The sequence below is a fragment of the Bos mutus genome, chromosome 4 (assembly GCF_027580195.1).
Source record: "Bos mutus isolate GX-2022 chromosome 4, NWIPB_WYAK_1.1, whole genome shotgun sequence".
NCBI classification, from domain to species: Eukaryota; Metazoa; Chordata; class Mammalia; order Artiodactyla; family Bovidae; genus Bos; species Bos mutus.
Genome location: NC_091620.1, coordinates 10,885,145 through 10,904,336, shown reverse-complemented (window position 1 = coordinate 10,904,336; position 19,192 = coordinate 10,885,145). Strand labels below are relative to the sequence as shown.

The following is a 19,192-nucleotide window of genomic DNA, read 5'->3' as shown; positions in this document are numbered from 1 at the left end:
CCACATCATAGATTATTTATAGTGTTAGCTTTCACTCTTTAGACAATTATTCAATACTGACAGCATTCCAGGAGTGTGTTAGTTAGCGTCTTTCTTTAAAAAAATTATAACATTCAATTTTGTCAAAATTCTTATGAAAATCACCATAATATGACATTCAACTGAAGAATAAAATCTCAGTCTACTACATGCCTTATTTATACAATGTTGGGCAACACATTTGACAACTGAATCGATCAATTGTATGTCTTGTTCAGACACATGATTCTAGAAATTCCAGAAAGTCTCTCTTCATTCAATTTACCCATTATCATTCACCAAATAAATTGATTGTCACAACAAAGCAAGGAAGTATAACATTTTCCCACATACCGGGGAAATGAGGCAAAACTCATTTTAAGTCCAGACATTGCAATAGTAAAAGGTAGCTATTGGCATCTCATTAAATACAAAATTCTAAAACTGAACATTTCTGATTTCCCTTCTATGTATAACTTTAACTTAGCAAGCAGTACTGTACCTAAAACAAGATAGAGTAGCCCAAGGATTGACACCATCTTGAGCATCATCATCGTCTTCTTGGTGAAAAGTCACAAAGTTGTCAGTTGTTTTGTTAGTCTCAACAATTTTGTTAACAGGGCTTGGTAGCTCAGCTGGTAAAAAATCTGCATGCAATGCAGGAGATCTGCGTTTGATCCCAAGACTGGGAAGATCCCCTGGAGGAGGGAAAGGCTACCCACTGCAGTGTTCTGACCTGGAGAATTCCATGGACTGCATTGTCCATGTGGTCACAAAGAGTTGGACAGCATTGAGTGAATTTTACTTTCACTCTCATTTTGTTAATAGTTTAGGACTTTCCCCTACAAGTGTCTGGCCAATAGAATTTGGTGTGCTGAAGTTTACCCATTTTTGTAAAAATTATATACTAAATTTTTGAAGGACACAAGGAAAGATGGATGGCTAGACAGACAGACAGACTGGGGTTATAACTGTTGTTTTCACTACAGATGTTATCTTTAGACATTACCTGACTCTCCACTATAAAACTTAGGGAGATTTGTTTCCTTAACACTATGTTTTACAGTTCCTTCCCTATTTTAAAACAATATCATTATTATTTTTTAGTTGTTAAGGTATATAACATTTACATTTTAAATCATAATAGTAACAGTTGTTTAGCCTTAGTTTTATATTTAATTATAAATACAATCTAAGATTAATATAAAACAACATGTTACATTATGAGCCCTCTTTTAGATAATGGGAATGCTCACATATATTTTAAAGTTGAAACTTCTACCATATCCCACCACCCCCTGCTTCCTCCCACCTTACCTTCCAGGAAAAAAAAAAAAAATTGGCCAAAATTTCAAAGTAAAACACATTTTTTTTTTTTTTAAATTGGGCAACCATGGACATCTAGTGCTTACAGGGAATCTCATTTTAAATTATATGAATCACTAAATGTGCAAGAGAGTTGAACTATAAAGAAAGCTGAGCACCAAAGAATTGTTGCTTTTGAACTGTGGTGTTGGAGACGACTCTTGAGAGTCCCTTGGACTGCAAGGAGGTCAAACCAGTCAATCCTAAAGGAAATAAGTCCTAAATATTCAATGGAAGGACTGATGCTGAAGCTGAAGCTTCAATACTTTGGCCACCTGATGTGAAGAACTGACTCATTTGAAAAGACCCTGATGCTGGGAAAGACTGAAGGCAGGAGAAGAAGGGGACGACAGAGGATGAGATGGTTGGATGGCATCACGGACTTGATGGACATGAGTTTGAGCAAGCTCCAGGTAGTGGATAGGGAAGCCTGGCATGCTGCAGGCCATGGGTTTGCAAAGAGTCCAACACAACTGAGCAACTGAACTGAAAGGTATACGGTAGACCTTCAGATCGCTTAAACATTTCTAGTGGATAATACAGCCAAAATGTCTTCCAGTAGCCAGATGCTTTTTCTCTATTTTGTGTACTATTTTCTATATACTTTGTACTGTAACTTTTCTTTCAATACTCTGTATATCACACGAAAGTATCTGAATGGATCATCCAACATCTAGACTTTCATATATCTTTCAGCAGTCTTTTAGGCCCAGAAGTATTTTACCTGGAAGACTAAATGTGCTCTATTTATTTTTACCTGTGTTAGATTTCTCCTACACTTTACTGATCTTCCTTTAAAAAACAGAACTATTTTCTTATAGAAACCAATGGACTTTGGAGTAAAATGGTTTAAAGGGCAGCTCCTCTATTCATAGCTTTCGATTACTGTCCATCTGTGCTGTGCCTTGCTAAGTCTCAGTCATGTCTCACTCTGTGATCCTATGGCCTGTAGCCCACCAGGCTCCTCTGTCCATGGGATTCTCCAGGCAAGAAAACTGCAGTGAGTTGCCATGCCCTCCTCCAGAGGATCTTCCCGACCCAGGGAACCTGCGTCTCTTATGTCTCCTGCATTGGCAGGAGGGTTCTTTACCACTAGTGCTAACTGGGAAGTCCTACTGTCCATGTACACAGGGTCAAAATCATCAGGTCAGTCAGTTTAATCACAGTGTAGACAGACTACCCAACTACTCTCATCAACATGGACTGAAGTTACACTTAGACTATAGCTTAGAAGTTTCTGGTTATCATATATATAAAGAGGCATGACTCAAAGTTCCCTTTTTAGATTCAAATTCTCCTGAAAACCAAAACTGAACTGTGTAGAAGGCTGAAAATAAGCACATTAACAAAATTATAAGACAACGTCTGATTTTCACTAGACCCATTATTTCAGTTCCTGTTACCTTTTCAGGTATATTTTCATGGCTATCTCAATCCTTTCTTTAAAACTTGGATGATGACTAGAGAAACAGAAACTTTTATTTGGGGGATTATTAGTGTTCCACAATTCTTCTTTCCATTGGGCAATAAAGACTGGCCTCTGGTGGCAGAGGGATATTCAAGCAGCAGTTAACTAGAGCGTGCAGAACTATGGGATGCCATGTCTGGGAGGTGCCACAAACAGCCTGGTCAATTTTTACAACCTTGGCTGATAATTCTCTACTGTGAGGTCTGACTCTCTTCACTTACGAAATTGAAGCTATTTTTCCTTTTCCATCTCTACAGGGACTTTATGATTAAAAAATAATAAATATGATAAAAACAATGTGTTTTATGTGCAGTTATTGTGAGGCTCTACAGTGATTTTACAATGGCTTCTTAGCTGTTGACTGAACTTTCCAAAACTTTATAGAGATGGTTTCAACACTACTGGACTGGATTGAGGTTCTGAGGGTATGCAAGTACTTTTGTTAAGCAGTCTTGAGTATCCCAAACACTAAGGGTGTGGATATCACTTGGGCCCCACTACACCAACTCAAAACAGCACATTTATAGTGAGTATTTACTATGTGCTAGATAGACTGCTAAGAGCACTGAGAATAAAGCCATAAACAGGAAAGACATTGTCCCAGTCCTCTTAAGTTTGAAGTCTACTCAGTTCAGTTCAGTTCATTTCAGTTGCTCAGTCGTGTCCAACTCTTTGCGACCCCATGAATCGCAGTATGCCAGGCCTCCCTGTCCATCATCAATCACTCAAACTGACGTCCATGGAGTCGGTGATGCCATCCAGCCATCTCATCCTCTGGCGTCCCCTTCTCCTCCTGACCCCAATCCCTCCTAGCATCAGAGTCTTTTCCAATGAGTCAACTGTTCTCATGAGATGGCCAAAGTATTGGAGTTTCAGCTTCAGCATCATTCCTTCCAAAGAACACCCAGGACTGATCTCCTTTAGAATGGACTGGTTGGATCTCCTTGCAGTCCAAGGGACTCTCAAGAGTCTTCTCCAACACCACAGTCCAAAAGCATCAATTCTTCGGTGCTCAGCTTTCTTCACAGTCCAACTTTCACATCCATACATGACCACTGGAAAAACTATAGCCTTGACTAGATGGACATTTGTTGGCAAAGTAATATCTCTGCTTTTTAATATGCTATCTAGGTTGGTCACAACTTTCCTTCCAAGGAGTAAGCATCTTTTAATTTCATGCCTGCAATCACCATCTGCAGTGATTTTGGAGCCCCAAAATATAAAGTCTGACACTGTTTCCCCATCTATTTCCCATGAAGTGATGGGACAGGATGCCATGATCCTCGTTTTCTGAAAGTTGAGCTTTAAGCCAAATTTTTCACTCTCCTCTTTCACTTTCATCAAGAGGCTTTTGAGTTCCTCTTCACTTTCTGCCATAAGGGTGGTGTCATCTGCATATCTGAGGTTATTGATATTTCTCCCGGCAATCTTGATTCCAGCTTGTGCTTCTTCCAGCCCAGCGTTTCTCATGATGTACTCTGCATATAAGTTAAATAAGCAGGGTGACAATATACAGCCTTGACGTACTCCTTTCCCTATTTGGAACCAGTCTGTTGTTCCACATCCAATTCTAACTGTTGCTTCCTGACCTGCATACAGGTTTCTCAAGAAGCAGGTCAGGTGGTCTGGTGTTCCCATCTCTTTCAGAATTTTCCACAGTTTATTGTGATCCACACAGTCAAAGGCTTTGGTATATATAAATCAAATATCACAATGCAGTATGATAATCTTGCTATAGAGGAAGAATTGCGCATTGTCAGAGCACAGAGAAGGCAATTAGCCAAACACGAGTCTGTTAAGCTTTCCTGAGGAAGTGACATCTAAGCTGAGACTTAAGGTCTCAGCTTAGATGGAGTAAGAGGGTACGCAATAGCATGGAGAATCTTTTTTAATTTCCCAGAGAAAGTCATTTGTGCCTCAAGTGTATTCTCCATGCTAGGGCCTTGGTTCTTTCTCCTGGGCCTCACCTGGGGTCACTCTTCCGTCTGGTCAGATTCCTTGTCCTCAGTTCCTCTTGCTTTGTACAGTATCAGAAGAGCTTATAGAGGAGAGAGGAGAAGAAGACATATGTCTAGAATTTAGATCTGGACTTACTGCCTTTCCTTTCAAAGAAAGGCCCTCTTTAGAGTGGTCAGTTCAGATTTTCTCCAGTGACTGAACATGGTTAAAATCTCTACCACATACTCCTGGCATCCAGTCTCCTGTCTTTTTCCTCCTAAAGTTTTCCATTCCAAACAAACAAAAATGTTGGCATGTGGACTACTGCCATCAGTCGATGGCTTGGTTTCGATCTTGGAGAGTGTCATAGACACCAGCCTCACACTGCATCCAGGGGCTTCCTGGAGCATGGCTGCCATCCGTCCTGCTTCCGTGGTGACCCACAGAAGCTCTGGCACACTGGTGGATCATCCAGTTACATTTTCCAGAGAGGAGTGATAATTGTGAGATTTACTGAGCAGAGAAATATGACCCATTAAATTCAACCTAAAAATAATTTTTGCTCTGAAAAAGAAAATCTAATTACCTTGGTCTTCACTATGAAAAATTGGGTTCATCTGGGTACAGAGACATGGAACCTTCCTTTGAAGTAGATCGTACATTCCAAAATATCTCTGGCAGAGCCTGGGGTCTGCTTCTGATTAGATAATTGACATAAACCTTCCTCCAATAAACACTGAACCCTTCAAAAACAGAGGAACCCAAGAATAAAATACATCTATGTTTTGAGCAGAAAGCCTTCTGTGATAATTGGTTATCAGAAAGCAGTTTACTTTTCCTTTTATCAACCAGCATTAAGACTTAAGATGCAAAAAGTATGCTGCATGAAATTGTAGCTGAAACTTCAAACCAGTCTTGGATCTATTCTAGATGGTATCAGGTTTATTACTGACCTTAAGGTAGTACTTCTGTATTTATAGTGTTCCATCCTTATCCCACAAAACTAAATTCATTGCTAATAACTTCTAGTTAAAAAATAAGTAAGTACTAGGAATACAAAGGGTACATCAAGGTGGTATATTGTCACCCTGCTTATTTAACTTATATGCAGAGTACATCATGAGAAACGCTGGGCTGGAAGAAGCACAAGCTGGAATCAAGGTTGCTGGGAGAAATATCAATAACCTCAGATATGCAGATGGCACCACCCTTATGGCAGAAAGTGAAGAGGAACTAAAAAGCCTCTTGATGAAAGTCAAAGAGAAGAGTGAAAAAGTTGGCTTAAAGCTCAACATTCAGAAAACGAAGATCATGACATCCTGTCCCATCACTTCATGGGAAACAGATGGGGAAACAGTGGAAACAGTGTCAGACTTTATATTTTGGGGCTCCAAAATCACTGCAGATGGTGATTGCAGCCATGATATTAAAAGACACTTACTCCTTGGAAGGAAAGTTATGACCAACCTAGATAGCATATTCAAAAGCAGAGACATTACTTTGCCAACAAAGGTCCGTCTAGTCAAGGCTATAGTTTTTCCAGTGGTCATGTATGGATGTGAAAGTTGGACTGTGAAGAAAGCTGAGCGCCGAAGAATTGATGCTTTTGGACTGTGGTATTGGAGAAGACTCTTGAGAGTCCCTTGGACTGCAAGGAGATCCAACCAGTCCATTCTAAAGGAGATTGGTCCTGGGTGTTCTTTGAAAGGAATGATGCTAAAGCTGAAACTCCAGTACTTTGGCCACCTCATGTGAAGAGCTGACTCATTGGAAAAGACTCTGATGCTGGGAGGGATTGGGGGCAGGAGGAGAAGGGGACGACAGAGGATGAGATGGCTGGATGGCATCACCGACTCAATGGACATGAGTTTGGGTGAACTCCAGGAGTTGGTGATGGACAGGGAGGCCTAGGGTGCTGTGATTCATGGGGTCACAAAGAGTCAGACACGACTGAGCAACTGAACTGAGGAATACAACATAGCTAACACTGCTGTATGATATATATTGATAGGAAGTTAAGAGAGGAAATCCTGTAAGTTCTCACCACAAAGAGAAATTGTTTTCCCTTTATTCTTTTCTTCTTTCTACGTTATCTATAAGAAAAGATGAACGTTAGCTCAACTTATTGTGGTAATCATTTCACAATCTACATATGAAAATCAAACCTTCATGCTGTATGCCTTAAACATACAGAGAGGTAAGTCACTTACACCTCAATAATATCTTGTTGCTAATAAAAATTGTGACAAGTAAAGAGCTGTTCTCACCTCAGAATATTTGGGTGTTTGCATTCAAAACAGCTTAAGTGTGTGCGTGCATGCTAAGTCACTTCAGTCGTGCATGACTCTTGGCGAACCTATGGACTGTAGTCTGCCAGGCTCCTCTGTGCATGGGATTTTCCAGGCAAGAGTACTGGAGTGGGTTGCCATTCCCTTCTGCAGGGGATCTTCCCAACCCAGAGATCAAACCTGTGTCTCTTATGCCTCCTGCACTGGCCGGTGGGTTCTTTATCTCTAGGGCCACCTGGGAAGCCCAGTTTAAGTACACCATGAAAAAACCAGCAACACAAAACAACTTGTGTGTGTGTGACTTGCCTCCGCCTACAAGAGTTGTGCTAAGTCACTAATACACATATATTGTGTATATATGGATCAAACTTGAAAACACTTAACTAAGAAAAAGGGGAAAAGGGAAAACTCCATGGTTTCATTAAGAAAAGGTTATAGCTCAGTGAGTTGAAGGTTACTCTGAGGAAAACTATTGTTTGAAAATTCCTATCTTGCTGCCACACACCTGTGACTTTTCAGGCAAATCCTATATGGGGAAATAAAAAACAATATCCTCTGTCTTGAAAGGCTTCTTATATAATGGAGCAAGTAAGAGAATTCCTGCCTCATTCAGCTTTCTAAGTGCTTTGTGCAAACTGATTTCTACCTTCCCATATGGTTTTTCCACTTAGCTTTTGTATACTTAATGAAAGGAAACAATAACTTTGTTCTGTCCTCAACATGCTGTACTTCATGAAGATAATCTTTTAGAAGAAATATAATTTTTTAAAAAAGTTCAGTTCCAAGTGAGTTTGTCTCTGAAAAGTGTGGAGAAGTGCTCAATAAGCAACACTCAGGTTCTTCCCTGTAAGAAGGTCAGGTTTTAGAAGACGAATGTGGTTGTTATGAATTATTTCTTGTTTTAAAAAGTCCTTCCTACATGAATGAGATCTGTGGGTTGTACCAAAGTTGAATCTTGGGTTTTGATAGTGTCCTGTAGTTATATAAGATATTGCCACTGGGGAAAACTGAGTGAAGGGTTCTTAAGGACCTCTGTGTACTATTTTTGTAACTTCCTGCAAATCTATAATTATTTCAAAATAGAAAGTTAAAAAATGAAAATAAATGTCAGTGGTCAAAAAGCACAAACAAAGAAAATAGCCCTTTCTGAAGGAAAGTGTCTGCTGAGACTATAACTGTTTGTTAAATGGAACTCTTCCTTGGACATAGTCCTGTAGACAGCAAGCTTGTCTACCTTACACTCCTCCTAAGGTACACTCTTGACAGTTTTGACCATACATAAGACTAGTGATAAAAAATGAAAATAAAAATAAAACCCAAACAATCACCATTTCCTAGCAAATGTAAACAGCAGTTCACTGCTCTGGTTATAACATTAACATTCTCTACAATAAATAATCCAACTCAATGAATTAACACCTCTAATAGCCACTGTTTCAAAAACAACAGATAAAATGATTATTTTTAAAGCCAGGAAGAAAACAGATTTCATCAGGGATTTCATCATTAATTTCACTGTTCTACCATCTGATTCAGTAAAACCTCACCTACTAAAGCCATGGGATGGTCAGTGAAATGTGACCTGCTCTGCCACCAATGAAAGTGTCTTTACTTGTATTTGGCAGAAAACGTTGATCATATGATCAGTGCCCAAAGTGTCCTTACTCTCTAAACTTTACCTATTAATTTGGAGATTCCAAAAGTCTTCTAAAATGCCAGTTCAGTCAAAGCAGTAACATAAACATAAATCTTCCAAACTCATTGAACCCACTCCAGTATGGCCTGGTGGGCTACTGTCCATGGGGTTGCAAAGAGTTGGACACAACCAAGCAACTAAGCACAGCATATACAAAACAGCCCACAGCTGGCTTAGAATGGCTGAATAGAGACTGTTTAGGAATGGTTTTGTTGCTGTGACTGTACACCTGATCTAAGAAAGATATCCTAAACTTATTTATTTTGAAATTTATTTATTTATTAATTTGGCTGCCTTGGGTCTTGGTTGCAGCATGCGGGATCTTTGGTTGCCATGCTCGAGCTCAGAAGTTGTGGCTTGTGGGCTTAGTTGCTTCCAGGCTATGTGGGATCTTAGTTCCCCAACCAGGGATCAAACCTATGTCCTCTGCATTGCAAGATGGATTCCTAACCACTGGACCATCAGGGAAGTCCCCTAAACTCTTTTAAATATTTTGGAGTAGCCTTTAAAATGCAAGCTAAATATAATTAGTCAAGTTCCACTTTCTCTAGCATATGAAAATTACTAACTGGAAGATGCAAGAACTCCAGTAATTTCCTTCAATAAAATGTTGTTAATTGATAAGCTGTGAGATTCTTAGTCTGAAGGTGATGGTAGGATCCTTCTGTTCCTCAACCTCATCTAATTTTTCTGGGAACACAGTTGCTGATTTGATATACACATATAACCAGATGCTGTTACACTTGATTTGATATAACATTTTGCTCTATTTTAAAACTCTATAGTCTATATTTGTGCATATAAGCTCTTGCACTTTTCCAGAAAAATAAAATATTAGGACTGAAGGAAGATTGCAACCGGAAGGAAAGTACCTAACTGAACTAAATTACCAAACCCTTAGCTAGGCTTGGAGAAAAACAGAAAGCAATGGGCAAAACTAGTGTTCTAGATCTGGTCAAGAGAAGACTAGATGGATTCACAACTCAATGACCCTGGTTAACATAACTGCAATTAATAGGAAGATTCTTAAGAAACTGATATTTCACAAAAGGAATATATACCACTTGACTTTTTAATAAACTTTTTTTAGAGGAAATATATTTTTAAATGCTTTATTTGATAAAAAACAACCTTTTGAGAATGTCATATATTAATAGTGTAAAGTATTCGGGCTTCCCAAGTAGCTCAGATGGTTAAGAATCTGCCTGCAATGCAGGAGACCCAAGTTCGATCCTTGGGTTGGGAAGATCCCCTGGAGAAGAGAATGGCTACCTACTCTAGTATCCTTGCCTGGAGAGTTCCATGGACAGAGGAGCCTGGTGGGCTGCAGTCCATAGGGTTTCAAAGAGTTGGACATGACTGAAGAGGTGGAACACGCACGCACACACAAGTAACTAACACACATTTGATCTCTACTTTCATTCTTTCCATGCATTTGGTTCAAACATCAGATTTCTCAGTCCAGCTGCTTCAGTAAAGTTGTTCAGCTTAGTCAAAACCCTAGACCCTGTCAGCTTCTAGAAGTTAAAATAAAACTCTGGGACTGCGTTAAAGCCAGGAAGAAAACAGATTTCATTAGGGATTTCATCATTAATTTCATTATTATACTGTCTGATTCAGTAAAACCTCACCTACTGAAGCCATGGGATTGTCAATGAAATGTGACCTGCACTGGAACCAATGAAATTGTCTTTACTTGTAGTTGGCAGAAAACATTGTTCATATGATCAATGCCCAAAGTGTCCTTACTCTCTAAACTTTACCTATTAATTTGGAGATTCCAATTAGAAATTTTAATATGCTAGAGAAAGTGGAACTTGATTAATTATATTTAGTTTGCATTTTAAAGGCTACTCCAAAATATTTAAGAGTTTAGGGGACTTCCCTGATGGTCCAGTGGTTAGGAATCCATCTTGCATAGCTCTAAACATTCCCTCAACCTTAAAAAATCATAAGAAACCATTAGTTTGGTCACTCCTCCAGACCAATGACTAGGGTACAACATTGATGACCCAGCATGAGCTGGTACAAATCAGAGCAGCTGACTGGAGGAACACTGCTGGTGATTGTGAAGAACTAGGAGAAGCTGAGAGAAACACAGAGTGGGATGCAGGGCTCAGCTCTGTGAAGAAGGGAGAGAAGGAAGGTGGGTAGTAGGAATAATTTTTGATTAGAGAGCAGGTCTGAGAAAGTCAGGCAAGGACTTCCCTGGCAGTCCAGTAGTTAAGATTTCACCTTCCAATGTAGAGGATGTGGATTCAATCCCTGGTCAGAGAGCTAAGATCCCACGTGCTTGTGGCCAAAAAACCAAAACATAAAGCAGAAACAATATTGTAACAAATTCAATAAAGACTTTAAAAATGGTCCTTCCCCCAACCCTCAATCTTACAAAAAAAGTCAGTCAAGACCTAGGGTAGTCCTCAAAACCAAGTTGTCCACCAGAGGAGTCCCACATCTCCCAGGAACAAGCCTCCTTTAATATTCCTGGCAAGATTCCATGGGATCTGTGGTTTCAGCAAGAGCACAGACTTTAAAGTGCAGCTGCTGAGGCATCGAGCAATTATACCCCCAACAGCTGAAGAGCTGAGAGGCCATTTCATAGCTGCTGCTGTGGACTCAACTTTACCTTTCATTACTCCTGTACATTCACCTTTCACTGTCATCAGGTCAGTGAATTCTCCAGAAAGTCTTACAATAATGTCTGTACTATTGTGCTTTAATATAAATATCTCCATATGACATATTTTTGTCTCTGTCTTACTCCTGCTTGATCTTTAAGGCCCAGATGAAACCCCATCTCCTCCGAGTAGTCTTATTAGATCATGATGACTTCCATTTAAACTCTTTCTCCTGTTCTGGCTGGATCTGACCCCTGCCTTCTATCATTTAACTACATACTATTTTACCCTATTCTCTATGGTTATATGTCTGATCATGTAGCTTTCATCCATCCAGTTTCTAACAATCTCTAAGTCCCTGACTTTGCCCTTATCTGTAATCATCTCAGGGTTCACCACAGTGTGACAAGAAATATGGTTAATTGAAAGTAAATATCATTCTCAGAAAGACAATTCTAAATGCAGAATTTAAATTTTATAAGTAAATTTCAGGTTAGTATCAGCCACATCAAAGTCCCAAACCCACCCATCTTATTCCCTAAAGAGGTCTCAAGTCTAAGCCTCCTGAAACTAATTAGAATTACTATTTCCTTACAAAACAAGATGGCACCATTGACTAAGTATACTAAAGGACGAAGAGCAATCATAAGCAATGTTTGCTCTGGCTTGAGGGGATGCAGCTGGATATTGCTTTTTAAAAAACATTTTATTTGGCTATATTGAATTTTAGCTGAAATTCATTTTATATTTGTTTTATATTAATTCTATTTATATTCAATATAAATTCAATTTATATTGAAATGCATTGTGTCATGTGGGATCTTTTGTTGCAGCACATGGACTTACTAGTTGTGGCGTGCTGGCTTAGCTGCCCTGTGGCACGTAGGATCTTAGTTCCTCATCCAGGGATCGAACCTGCATCCCTGCATTGCAAGGTGGACTCTTAACCACTGGACCACCAGGCAAGTCCCCGATACTGCTCTCGAGGGCCACAAAAGTGAGGCCAGGTAGCTTACCAGATCATCCTAAACACACCAGTGAAAGGGGCAAAACTTGTGCTCAAAGCCCTCTCTCAGAATCTGGCAAGCAGTGAGGTAGGTCAGGATCAGGAGAATTGGGGCTTGGTCACCAGATTCATGTTCTGGCTGTGTGCTAAGCCACTTCAGTCATGTCCAGCTATTTGTGACTCCACGGACTGTAGCCCACCAGGCTCCTCTGTCCATGGGATTCTCCAGGCAAGAGTACTGGAGTGGGTTGCCATTTCCTTCTCCAGGGACCTTTCTGACCCAGGGATCGAACCCATGTCTCTCGTGTCTCCTGCACTGGCAGGCGGGTTCTTTACCACTAGCGCCACCTGGGAAGCCCTTCATTTACTGGAGTTATACCTGTTTACAGAGGATGACGCAGTCCAGTCAGAAAGACAGAGCGTGAAGGGCTTGGCTAAGATTGCCAGTAGGAGTCAACAAGTCTAGTGAGTTCAAAAGATTCAGGAGGGAGAAGTCTGTTGAGGAAAGATCTTGGGTGGGAGCAGAAGCTGCTTCTCACTTTGCTGATTCGTTTTTTTCCAACAGTAGATCTTTAAAGATTTACCATTCACTCAAATCCTTATTTGTTCATTCACTTGTTCATATTCCTGAGTGTATTACAGGAGAATGCTAGGACTAGGGACACAGACACAGGCATGAACTTCTAGTGTTTCAGAGGACTGTGAAGTAAAACAGTATCAAATCTTGGTGAGCTAAGGGCTAGAAAGAAGGGACAGATATTATGCAGGAGTAAAGGTGGCCTGTAGAGTTTTAGCAATCCTAGTAAACAACCCCTTCACAAGCCTCTACTGATCACTAAGTTGGCTTGGAAAAGAAGCCCCAGAGTTCTGCATGTTCCTGGAAAGAAATCCCTCCCTTCTCAGCAACAGTCCCAGACTTACTATCGCAGTCTGCATATGAGACTATCAGGACTGACTATAACATGCCCTACATTCTGCACGGCTCCCAAGACCGTCAGATCCTCCCACATGACCCACAGTCCAAGTCCAGCTGGCTCTATGCATCTCCTGTTCTGATCCCATAACATCCCCCTACCTGCTTTCTCTAGAACTCAGAATCCATCATCAACCAAGATCCCATATCACAAACTCTTCAGTTATTCCCTTCAATTTCATGCTTCATATATCCCTTTACAATTTACAGTCCTTCTGTCATCCACACCCGTGTATCACAGAGCTTGAGGGTGGAGGAGGTATCCTTTCTCCTCTTTGGCATTTTTCATCCCTCATTTCTCCCTAAAAATACTACCCATTACTCCTTCTTGTTACAGTAATTTACTGATTTCTGCATTACTCCCCTTCATTTCTAGAAGATTTTAGCTCCTGGTTGTAACTCTTTTCAACATGATACCTGCCAAAATTCTCAGTGATTCCAAATTTCATGTATGTGATCCTTCTAATACCTGGCCTCCTAGTTCCTTGAGCTCCTCTCCTCCAGTGATCTTGTTCTCCAACATATCTCAGCCACCCACCTCCTTTCCCAGATGATACCCCCATGATTCATTGCTCTAAACAATTCTTTCCATGTAGCAGGCAGGCAGCTGCACCCAGCTGGAGGAAACTCACAGCTAAGCTGACTGGTTTTACTTAAAATTCATTACTACTAAGGTTGAGTGGATCCTTAGTGCTACCTGAAAGTTCTATGTTTCCTGAGTCTAAACATCCTCTCTTCTCTTAAAACTTCCAAAATCTCCTCTTCCCTTACCAGCTTAGCTGATAAACTTGCTTCCTGTTTCACTGAGAAAATGGAGGAAATCAGATGGAAACTTCACAGGTTCCCACCACCATATTTCCCAATCTGCCTATAGCTGAATCCTTCCCAAGGGCATTGTTTTAGCAACTGCTACTTCTCTTCTGCATCATCAATATTTCTTTCTCCACCAAATTATTTCAACCATCAAACATGCCTAAATATATCTCATCTTCAATTAAGAAAAGAGAACTTTTATTAAACTCATGTGACACTTCAAAAACTATTATAATCCTCCGCTCCATTGTCAATAACAATTCTGAGGCTTCCAGGTGGGTCAGTGGTAAAGAATCCACCTGCTAATGCAGGAGACACAGATTCCATCCCTGACCCAGAAAGACCCCACATGCCATGGAGCAACTAAGCCCATGCACTACAACTATTGAGCCTGTGCTCTAGAGTCCAGAAGCCACAACTAAGGATGCCTGTGAGCCCTAGAGGCCAAGCTTCGCAACAATAAAAGCCACCACAGTGAGAAGCCTGAGCATTGCAATTAAAGAGTAGCCCCAGCTCCCCTCAACTAGGGAAAAGCCCGAGTGTAGCAACGAGACACAGAACAGCCAAAAATAAACACATGAATAAACACAAAAATAAAATTATTTTTTAAAAATCTGGAAGGAGTTGCCTTTACTCACAGTTCCTGTTTTCTTCCCATTTTCTCTTGAAATCCATACCAATCAGGCTTTTTATCCACTTTTCTTTCAGAGTCATCAGTACTTCTACGTTGCTAAATCCAATGATCGTTGTTTCACTTGGCCTATTAGCATTTGACATGGTCACTTCCTCTCTTTGGAAGTCTTTTCTTCCCTTGGTTTCTAGCACATCACACCCTCGTGGTTCTCTTTCTACTTCCATTAGCCATTCTTGGTCTCCTGGGATGGTTCCTGGCCTTCATTCTGATCTTTAAAAGTTGGAGGACCCTGGAAATTGTCCTAAGATTGTGTTTCTCTATCTAACTCACTTCCCTGATCACATCTTGTCACTTGGCATTAAATATCATGAAAATGCTGATGACTCTCAAAAACAGTATCTTCACCCAGGACCTCTCCCCTGAACCCCAGATTTGTATATCCAACACCCTATTTAATAATTCCAATCAGATGAATAGTCGTTATGTTAAATTCAAAATGTTCAAAACCAAACTATGGATTTCCAACCCCCAACGTCTTCATTTTTCCTGAACTTGGTAAATGAAAATTCCTTTCTTCCAATTTTTTAAACTAAAATCCTTGAGCTCATTTTTGACTGCTTTTTTCCAATGATTTTCTGGTAAACATGTAAGAAGTTTTGTAACAGGGTGGGCAGTAGGAGAAGGTCCAACTTTTCCTGTATAAATACTCCCACAGTTATGCATTTCTAGTGGCAAAGATCACATAACTGAACACTAAGTTCAAAGAGATGCATACTCGCTCTCTATCATGTAATATTCCCACCATACAGATAACCAAAGATGTAAATAACTTCAAGAGCTTAGGTAATTGTAAAATGTAGTAAAATAACTAGGAAATGATGAGGCTTTTTTTTTTTTTTTTTTATTCATTACCTTTGTTTTAATACAACTTTTAATTAGAAGTTTATATAATTAATTTGTAATACAGTTTGTGTTTAACAACTGGCTTACAAAATTCCTAAAAATTTAGCTATTGGTTCTCATGAGCTCTAATGAGCTGGCTCCAGAATACCACTTACTGTCTGTGTCTCTTTCACTTTTCAATTCATTAGCAAATCATGATGGCTCTATGTTCAAAATAAATATCTAGAAGCTGATCACTTTTCATTGTCTCCATCACTGCCACTCTAACTCAAGCCATCATTCTCTTTGAGCTCCATCAGCTTCCCCACCTCCTCCACTCTCCCCACGCCAGTCTGTTCTCAACACAGGAGTCAGGTGTAAATGCTAAGTCAATTCACATTACTCTTTTGCTTAAAACTTTCTAATTGCTTCCTGATTTACACAGAATAGAATCCCAAGTTCAACAAATGGTCCACAAGGCATTACCTGAAAGAATGGGGATAAACCGGAAGAAAGAAGAGAAATGAAAGAGAAGCAGAAGAAGAGAAGGAAGAAGGAAAGAATGAAAAAAGAAAAAGAGAGAAAGAAAATAAATGATAATGGTATGGACAGGTGGTGCTGTGAGAGCAGAGAGGTATAGAGACTGAAGAGCTTAGATAGGGGAGAGGGAAATTTTCCTGGAGGATAGAGCCCTTCAGTGGCCCCTGGGATACACAGTCAATTGAACCCCAATTTTGTATTCTGCTTGTTCAGTCCTTCTGTGTAGTTCCAGGTTTGGGAGAAGCAGAACTGGAGACTGCATTCTTCTTTCTTTATAGAAAATACCATACCAGCCTAGATGGCTAAAGGGATAATCATAAGAAGCAGGAGAGTAATGGTGGCAGGCTACGTATCAGGAGCACAGTCCTGTGACATTCTTAGTAACAGTCTGGTCTCGGAAAAAAAAATGGCTAATTGCGAATATTTGATAAGTGCTTAAAAGTTTTCCCCAAAGCTCCAAACCCTAAGGGAAGATAGAGTGTTCCCAGGCCAGACTAAAACCTTTTAACCTTAAGTCCCTCAAACATAAGTATGTTGCCAAGATGCCGAGTGGATATTTAAATCATCCACTTCCTGTTTCAGTGCTATCTCTCTGTTTTGGAGAGGGACCAAAAATGTTTCATTCCTTTTGGCACTGTTTTCTTCATTTAAAAAGGATTTATACTTCAGGGGTTTTGACTCCAGAAGGAAAAAAAAAAGGGAAAAGAGCACATACTTTGGATGTCAGATTCTGAATGTTTTGACCCTTTCAAACAAGAACCCACTACTCTGTAGCCAGTGGGGTGAGAGAACCAGATCGGGGATAGAACATGTCCACATGGGCTTCTAAAGTGACAAGCAAAGAGGGAAATTGGCCCACCTACAACAACTTGTTTAGGAAACATTAAAAATAGCCCATCCAAGAAGTAGATCTTTTGTAAATAGTTTTGTTTAAATGTAACTTAAGATAATCTAGCTAAGCATTTCCACCACGCCCAAGCTATCAGTCAATTAAGCGTCAAATGTGATGGAAACACAGCTATGGGTAGTTTTATGAAATTTTCATTAAAATGAATAGGAGTAAATAGAAGGTTCTGAATGGTGAATCTTAGACAGCCTTCTCTGAAGGTTCTCAACCAGGATGAGGGTTGGTGGGGGAACGGGTGAGGATAATTTCAGAATGTCCTGAGTAGCACAATTCACACTATCAGCCTGGATAGTTTGAAAAAACTCTCCAGCCAATTCTGATTGTACTTGGCAACCCTTCTCCCCAGTTATGAGTCCCCAGGGAGGCAGAATAATACCAGAAGTATCAATCGTGTCAGTGAACATTCCTGTCTTCAATTAACTGAATTCAATTCAGCATTTGTTGATCCTCTACTTTGGACTTGAAGTTGTAATTTACAGTTGAATTGAGGGCAGGATATACAAAGATCAATGAAAATTGTTCCTGCCTAATGGTGGAATGGAGAGAAAAGAATGGTAAACTCTTTTGGTCAGATGTAATACACAGAGGTTTAAGCTGTGGGAAACTTCTCCATCCAGTCTGACTGGGACAAGAAGGGGGTGGTGGTACATGAGCCGAACTATGGATTACTGACTTTCAATTGCAGAGAGCGAATGCAAAAGTACCCGCGGACCAAGAAACATTCTTCTTAGCTGATGGCTTGTGTTGATAGACATGTTTCTGGAAAATTATGTATGTAGCCTGGGTAGTTAGTCATTCCTCCTTGGTCCAGGAGATGCCAAGAGTCTTGCCCACACACACCTAGCAGCCGCACTGTCAGCTGGAAGGGAATGGGAGCTATACTCAGACTGAGAATACAAAGGTTGAGAACAGATGACAACCTGAGTAAACCTCACAGATAAACTCTGGGTTTCATTAAACTGCTACCCAATTAAAAAACTGGCATACACTTGGGTATGGGTAAAGAGACGAACTTCCGCCACCACAAAGAGGAGCATGAATGAAGAAGTCAATGGTTTGGTCCTCTCAATGGCCAGATCATCAGTTGTAGACTGTAACCCTCACTCCATGGAGCCGTTGCAGAGGGCACTTTTGACTTATGGTGCTATACAAGAATATATTGATGACTGGAAAAACAACACACAAAAATCCTACCAACAGTGTGTTCATAGTGCATATTCTTATAAATAAATCATGGTAATTATAACCAATCAGAGAAAGGGAGACTAGACCCTCATCAGGCATAATCTGGCAATTCAGAGGTGTGTCAGAAACTGGAAAAATCTAGAAAACACTGCTTAAGACAGCAGAGGATAATTCACTGGATGATTTGCCATCTCCAACCATTTGATTCTCTTCACACAGGCAGGATCTCTCTATTCCTTTAAAATGGAGGATTAGGCCAGTTGGGTTAATTAGACAATTGGCAACTAGTCACAATATGTTCACTGTAGTAAGCATTTCTGATTTTTAAGTTTATGCTATTTCTGAGACTAATATTAATCAATTTAAGTACTTTTATTAAAATTCAATATCTGCTAAGTGTTTTGGTGACCTTACTATATCTGTAAGCTATCCAAGAATCCTTTAAAAGTGTATAGTCTTTGGTTTTCTAAACTTTGTCAAATTATGGGGGAAAAAAATCTTTAAACTTGAGGGTGTTCTTGTGGAATTTGGCTCTCATGTCCCATTTCTGTCTGTATAGCTTAATTTTTTTTCTAGCAATGAAAATATGTTCTCATCACCTCTATGATACAAAGCAAGATGTTGGCTCACAGCCTCTTGAAATTGTGAGTAAGCTGCAAGGCATTAATATTTTTGTGGCTCCAAAGCTGATTTGAGGGAATTTTAATCTTATTGTCTTTGTTTTCCAATGTGACTACTATCCTAAACCTTTCTTTTCATGTTGGAAAACAAACAATGACAGACATGACTAAAACTGACAGTCAAAATATAGACAACTGTACCGCGTCGAATGTACATTTTGTTCTAGATGAAGTGTTGTTC

The 19,192-nt window shown here is 39.9% G+C and overlaps 1 protein-coding gene across 6 annotated transcripts in view; it reads right to left on the bottom strand.

The window, feature by feature from the left end:
- The window catches only part of CALD1 (caldesmon 1), a 231,591-nt gene that overhangs the window by 160,442 nt on the left and 51,957 nt on the right, over nucleotides 1–19,192 (bottom strand). The window contains exon 2 of one of the 6 annotated variants that reach the window (XM_070369037.1): nucleotides 4,819–4,889. The exons of the other annotated variants lie outside the window; for them this stretch is intronic. The gene's annotated coding sequence lies outside the window, so the exon portion shown is untranslated. The remainder of the gene's footprint in view (nucleotides 1–4,818; nucleotides 4,890–19,192) is intronic. 6 annotated transcript variants of the gene reach the window in all.